Source organism: Halyomorpha halys, unplaced genomic scaffold (assembly GCF_000696795.3).
Source record: "Halyomorpha halys isolate HHAL.00 unplaced genomic scaffold, Hhal_1.1 Scaffold340.1, whole genome shotgun sequence".
NCBI classification, from domain to species: domain Eukaryota; kingdom Metazoa; phylum Arthropoda; class Insecta; order Hemiptera; family Pentatomidae; genus Halyomorpha; species Halyomorpha halys.
In genome coordinates, this window is record NW_027108009.1 from 348,856 (window position 1) to 355,625 (window position 6,770).

The following is a 6,770-nucleotide window of genomic DNA, read 5'->3' on the forward strand; positions in this document are numbered from 1 at the left end:
AATATAGAAATAATTTATTCAAAATATGCAAAGTTGAATATAATTTAATTTATATTGAAGGCCGTAGTGCGTTGTAAAGCAACGGAAAACTTTCCTCCGTTAAAGTTATCTTCCTTAAATAATTGTAGCAATTAAGATGTAAATACAGGAGCTTACCAAACCATAAAATGTGTGTCCTAGTTTCCTTCTAAGGGGAAAACAACGTGGCCTAGTCTTAATTCACATGCAAATAAGCAAAGAGAGGAGTTCATTTTCTTTTTAGAAAGGAATTAAACTTAATACAATATAAAGGAAGCCACAAGAGGTAAACTAGGTATTGTTTATTTATTTTTTTGACTTAATAAAACATATTATTTATGTATCCATTCATACCATAAATGCATATTGAAGATAACATAAATAAATAAATAAATAATGTATATTAATTCTCTGATTGATTTCATAATTATTTTTTTCACTGAACCCGTTATTATGTATTGAATATAAATTTCCATATCGTTTTCCGATTTATTATTTTATCATTATGTTATTATATTTATTTATTTTTCGTACAGATAGTTTGATTATGTTTCTTGTCTATTCTTTTGTTTTTATATATTTTAAGAGAGTTTTTTTTTTCTTTATTTTAGTATGTATGAGATCATTCATCACTATTACCTATTGCCCACAACTGTGTGGCAGATTGTAATATCTATCAATAAATAAATCTATCAATCATATCGTTTTCCAATTATTATGGCAAAATCATTATATTTTTAGTTACTTTAAGTAATCTTTCGGAATAAATATAACCTCTAATGAGCATAATATTTGTCTCTTGCATTAAACTTACATTGAAGTGATCTTAAAAATATATAATCTATTATTTAGATTCGATAATAATTTTGGATCCCATCTTTAATCAAATGTTTCAATTTTTGATATCTATTGGCAATTAAATAAACAACTTTTGTGGAGTTTTTATAGTAGTATTTATGCAATTAGGTACTGCAAAAGAACGATAAGGAATAAACACTCCCACTGAGTAGATAAGCCAAGGGTATATTTATTTCGAAATGACGTCATACCAAAATAATAATGGCGGCTTTCTTTTTTGAGTAGTACAAAATAAATTAATTTTTAATACATACATTGAGAATAAATATCGATTTTATAAAGAAAAAGATAAGAAATGAGGTAGTATTACAAAAATACCATATAGTTTCAATTAAAATTTTATTTTGGATTTGAAAATAAACATTTTTAACTAGAGTTACTTATTGATTCTAAATGCAGGGAAAATTATGTAATCAATTAAAACACGCCATTCATTCCTGACAATCCTCCGAGGCGTCTGAAAAGAAGATGGCCTCGAGACCTTCTAATGTAGAAGTATTATCAGAGTGCTACTAATGGGTAGTTTCTCTACATGCCCGTGCCACTCCATTATGATCTTAAATTAAATTTATTGGGTGTATTTTTATGTAAATATCATTAAATAAATTACAAATAAATAAACACAGATACCACAAATATTTATCTGTTGGCAATTTTGAGTCCAACTAACAGAGAACAAACGTGTGGATCAGCACAAGAGCTTACCGTGTTGCAAGACCTGTTCTCGTCAAACTAAATAACTCATTTACACGCATGCGCGAATATCCCATAGTTTGCCAAATGTGTAACAGCACTTTTATAGTGTCAATGTAGAACGCCTGAACATGTTAGTTAGGATAGTAACGTTAAAACATACTTGGAAATGAGATATCTGGTCCTTAAATAGAAAAACAGCTAATCCAATTTTATTTCATCTTTGACATGAAATCATCTTTCCTTAAATTATTAAGGAAGAACATCTGTTCCTGTACCACTATCTAGTGTATATCTATAAAGGACCAATTGATGAGTTGCAATATCTTACAGTGCTCTTGCAGTGGGCAGCGCTCTCTGCAACGAGTACTTTCTCATACAATGTATTCCACTTCCGACTGATTCCATTATCATACGTTCAGAATTGTAAAGTAGATACCCTAGCCTTCGCTCGGACTAATGAGACGCTCAACACATCACTTAATAATAGATAGTAACGCCTTAGTCTGTTATTTTTCGCATCACTTTTCTCCTCTAACCATTTTAAAAAGTAAACGAATATTTGCTAAGTTACAGATTAACAACACAATCTCGCAGCATTTTTTCCTATGCAACTCCAGTTGTTTATAGAAAACATTATAGATACATTTAGATGTCGTTCCAAACAGGAAAGAAACCACTGCCTACCACATTCAAAGTAGATGAAGTCGACCAGCGGATCTCCACCTCCATTCTCTACCTGGGCGTCACATTGGATAGGCACCTCACCTTCTCCAGTCACGTTCGAGAGAGACTTAAGCTGGCCCGCCAGAAGAGCTACAGGCTCTTCCATCTCCTGAAATCCTACAACTCTCACTAAGGCTGAAGCTCCAAATCTACAAGGCTATAATCCGACCGACTCTGCTCTATGGTGCACCACTCCTGCGTCACCTCTACAAAACAACGCTAGAAAAGCTTCAGAGTTATCAGAATTCCGTCCTCCGGCGAATCGTCCGTGGAACTACACTACAGAGGGCCAGAAACACCACCATCCACCAGGAACTCCAGCTACCCTCAGTGCCGGAGTATATAGGCCGAAGGCACATCAAATTTTTTGATGGGCTTAAGGCCTGTGCCAACCAGCTCTTCAGAGATATCGCCCCTCCACCAAGACCTGGGAGGTAGCAAAGCACTGTCCCCTTAGTAGACGTCCTCGCCGAGGGAAGGACTTCGGGCTCTGCAGCTTGAAGCCATCACACCACCACCACCACCAGCCGGAATGGTCCCTCTCCATTCTATGCAAGCCCCCAACTAGGAGGTTACCAATGTGAAACCGCCTTCAGCGGACCCTGTAATTCATCTTATACTGCCATACGGCAAACAAAGTCAGTATGTAATCTGTATATATTCTATGTATTATCATATATTTGTAATTGTAATTATATATAAATAAAGAGGATTTGTAAATAATAAAAAAAATATAGATACATTTAGAACAGATTGTATTAAGTCCAAATGAAAATGGTACACTGTCCCACTGATATAAATTTTAATATTCATTACATAATACCACTTTTAAATTATTCTTTAGAAATAAATAAATAAACGAATAAAGTATAGTCTTAAATTTCCGTGAAGGGTAGAAATTATTAATAAATGCTATAGTGACAAATAGGTTTATTTTTACTGTGTTAAATTGACTTCCAACTTCAAGTAAATCAATGTGAGGCTGTGAAACTAAAATTAAGATTGTCCATGACGATGGCCAGAGCGGCCGAAACGTTGAATATGTAATATGTTTTAATAAAGATGGTTGAAACTATTTGGATAATTTTTGATCTTATAAATAACAGTATAATTACTTTTATATTTTAAAATATAAATTTTACTTGAAGATAAAAGGTTGAGGAGAGAATTCCAGGCACATGGCCACTGGTTTTGGTTCCGTTATGCACACCTGTTCCACCGGACTGAGTATACTAGCAGCCTGCAACGGCACTAACCCTGGGATCTTAAAAATTAATATACCTACTTGAACAGAAGTAATATTGGCGCTATTCAATAATATAAATTATAATATCAAGAGAGCACTATCTATAATAACAGTGAAACTCACTTTTCATTTCCTTTATGCGAAGATTACTCTCATTTCGTCAGAAATGATGGTTGCCTGAACAGTGGTGATTCAAACGAAATGTTTCATTACCTTATTGCGTGGGCCAATCATGCGGAAGAACAGCATGAGATCGAAGGCAGGTAATTTTGAGAGCTATGCATCCAGAAGAATGATACATCAGCCTGTTATTATCGCTAGCAATCGAACGGCAAGGAAATGATCGATTGTTACTCGATTAATAAGTCTAACCCCGTTCCTCGTGACCAATCGCACAATGGATTCAGGAAGCGGTGGTAAGGGTCAGTCGGGGTTTTGTTTGTGGTTGAGTAACCGCTTCCAGGTGGTGTGGCCTGGCCGTTCCAGTGAAAACTCCTAGAAAATAGAAAGTCTGGAAAGGGTTCTTTAGGGAATTCTCCAGTCATGTTTGATGTCCTCTTATGATAGGGTAAGGCGATATAGATAGTTTATAGTACGAGGATCCGGCAGAAAAAAAGTTATTTCACCTCGATATTAGATTACTTTAATAAAAACTACGTTTAATTACTAGTTAAAATTGATGATTCTGCTAATCACAGTATAGTTATAGGGAATACAAAATGGCGGCTGTTTAGTAACCTGGGTCCTTATAGTTAGTAGCATAGTGCCTTATCACTGTTCAACTGCGCTCCTGTAATAATATTAAATAATAAATATAAATTTAGCATTTATTTTAGATTTTCAATATTAAAAAGGATTGATTAACGGGAGAAGTTAGAAAGTTACACAACGCTGAATTAAGGTAACCGTAAGTCTTAGTAATGAACGGATGCCTAAAATGTCAATTAACACTGTCCTAGGGGCAGACCGAAACGTAGATGGGAGGATTGCGGTAAATCTGATTTAGAAGATTTGGGTCAGTACAAAATATTTTTTGTATGTTATTTCAATATTAATTAAATGTTTTAGTATTTAAAATTGTTTTTTGTAATTTAAAAATCTTATAAGATCTTTCATTATAGTACAAGTCAGTTAATTTACCTCAATGTTCGATTACTTTAATTAAAACTAAGTAAAATTGATAATAAAAATTGACGAGTCTGCCAAGTATAGGTAGGGGGAATAAAAAATAGCGGCTGTTTCCAAAGGTTAAAAAAAAAAATATATTTTTCATTAGGAGCTCTATATCTTTAAAACTATCAACAACACTAAAAAACCTAAAGAGACCATCATTTAAAGTAGAGTAAATTTACTAAAATTTGAGTCCTAACAGAGCTGTTTACGTTTAATGGTTCCGGAAATAACGATCTCAGATATCGATTTTCCACAATAAATTCACGAACTACTGATTTTTCTTTATGAAATTTAACTTTAAAAAAACGGTATCTTTTAATAATACACCACTTATTTGAGCAGATCCGTTACTTAGGACTAAATCTGGACAAACGACTGACATGGAATCCTCATACAAGACTGAAAAGACAGGAAACTGCTCGTCGATTTCGACTATTACGACATTTACTAGACAAACGGTCCAAACTTCCAATCCATTAAAAAAGACTGATCAACATGACTATTATAAGGACTATCTGGACATCCGGAATTGAGCTATGGGGCTCCACTAAACCATCTAATTCCTCTCGAATCCAATCCTTACAGTCCAGAATCCTTCGTAAAATCCTTAATGCTCCTTAGTTTGTCACAAATCAAATCATCCATCAGGACCTCAATGTCCCCTATATTGCCGATTTGGCCAGAACCAGATACCAATCCTTCCATAATAAGTTATATAACTTCTCAACCACCCAAACCAACTCGTTTCTAACCTGGCTTCACTACCTAATAATCCTCCTAGGCGTCTGAAAAGAAGATGGTCTCGAGATTTTCTCTTTTAGATATTTTTTTGGAGTTCTATCAATGGGTAGATTCTCCATATCATGTCATAATATCACTTACAGCAAATTTACTTGATGTGTATATATGTATACAGTTGTAAATAACAATAAATAAATTATAAAAAAAAACCTAAAAAAAAAAATTATCTCGGATACTACTACGTAAAGAGCTAAATTAGAGTTCATATTTTAGTAAATTTACTCTTCTATAAATGAAGTTATATTATGTTTTCTAGTAGTTTCTGTAGTTTTAATGATATGGAGTTACAAATTAAAAAATAAAATTTTAATGTTTTGAAACAGTCACCATTTTGTAGTTTTACTAGCTATACTTGGAAGACTCATCGATTTTGACTATTACTTATATCTACTTTTGATTAAAGTAATCCAACATTAGGATGAAAAATTTTTTTTTCTCTTCTTAGGCTCTTGGACTTCAACGCATTGCTTTAGTGGGCTTGCACAATCCCTTCCTCTTGTTTTCCTCCTCTTCCACTACGGTTGTTTGGTCTGCGGATAGCTGTCTGCTGGACTAGAGTTGAGACTCATGGATTGCTCCGAATAAAAATAAAAAAACTCAGCGTTTTGAAACAGCCGCTATTTTTTATTACTCTTTAAGTATATTTGGCACACTAATCAATTTTGAATATACTTAGTTTTGACTAAAATAATTAAACACTGGTGTGAAATAACTGACATTTATTCCACTTGTACTATAAAGAGTTCGCAATGAAAGGATTCATCAGGAACTGCAGATAGCTCCACTGAAAGAGGTCCTGGAAACTCGTCAGCTAAAGTGGTTCGGCCATGTTATCAGGAAGGACGACCACAGAAATCCCCATGGAATATGTCCCAGATGCCAGAAGACCTAGGGACCGCCCTAGGATATCATATCTCAACTACATTGAGCCTCCGACAGGCGAGGCACTAAAGAGGGAAGCTAAAGAAGAGCGATTTTCAAAACTTAAAGATTTTATTAAATAATCTAAAAATTTAACAATGAATTAACAAACAAAAATATTTAGTTTATAAAAAAAAAGTGTAAAACTAATAATAATAAAGGCTTAGAGTACTCGAATGTTCGATACCGATACAATCAATGTCTCCATACATCCGTAACCTACGTTTTGGTCTACCCCTCGAACGTTTACCCGTTGGTTCAGTGTTTACTAACTATAGGGGTATTCATGATGTTATGTTAAATGTAAAATGTTTTACCATGTTAAATGTTATAA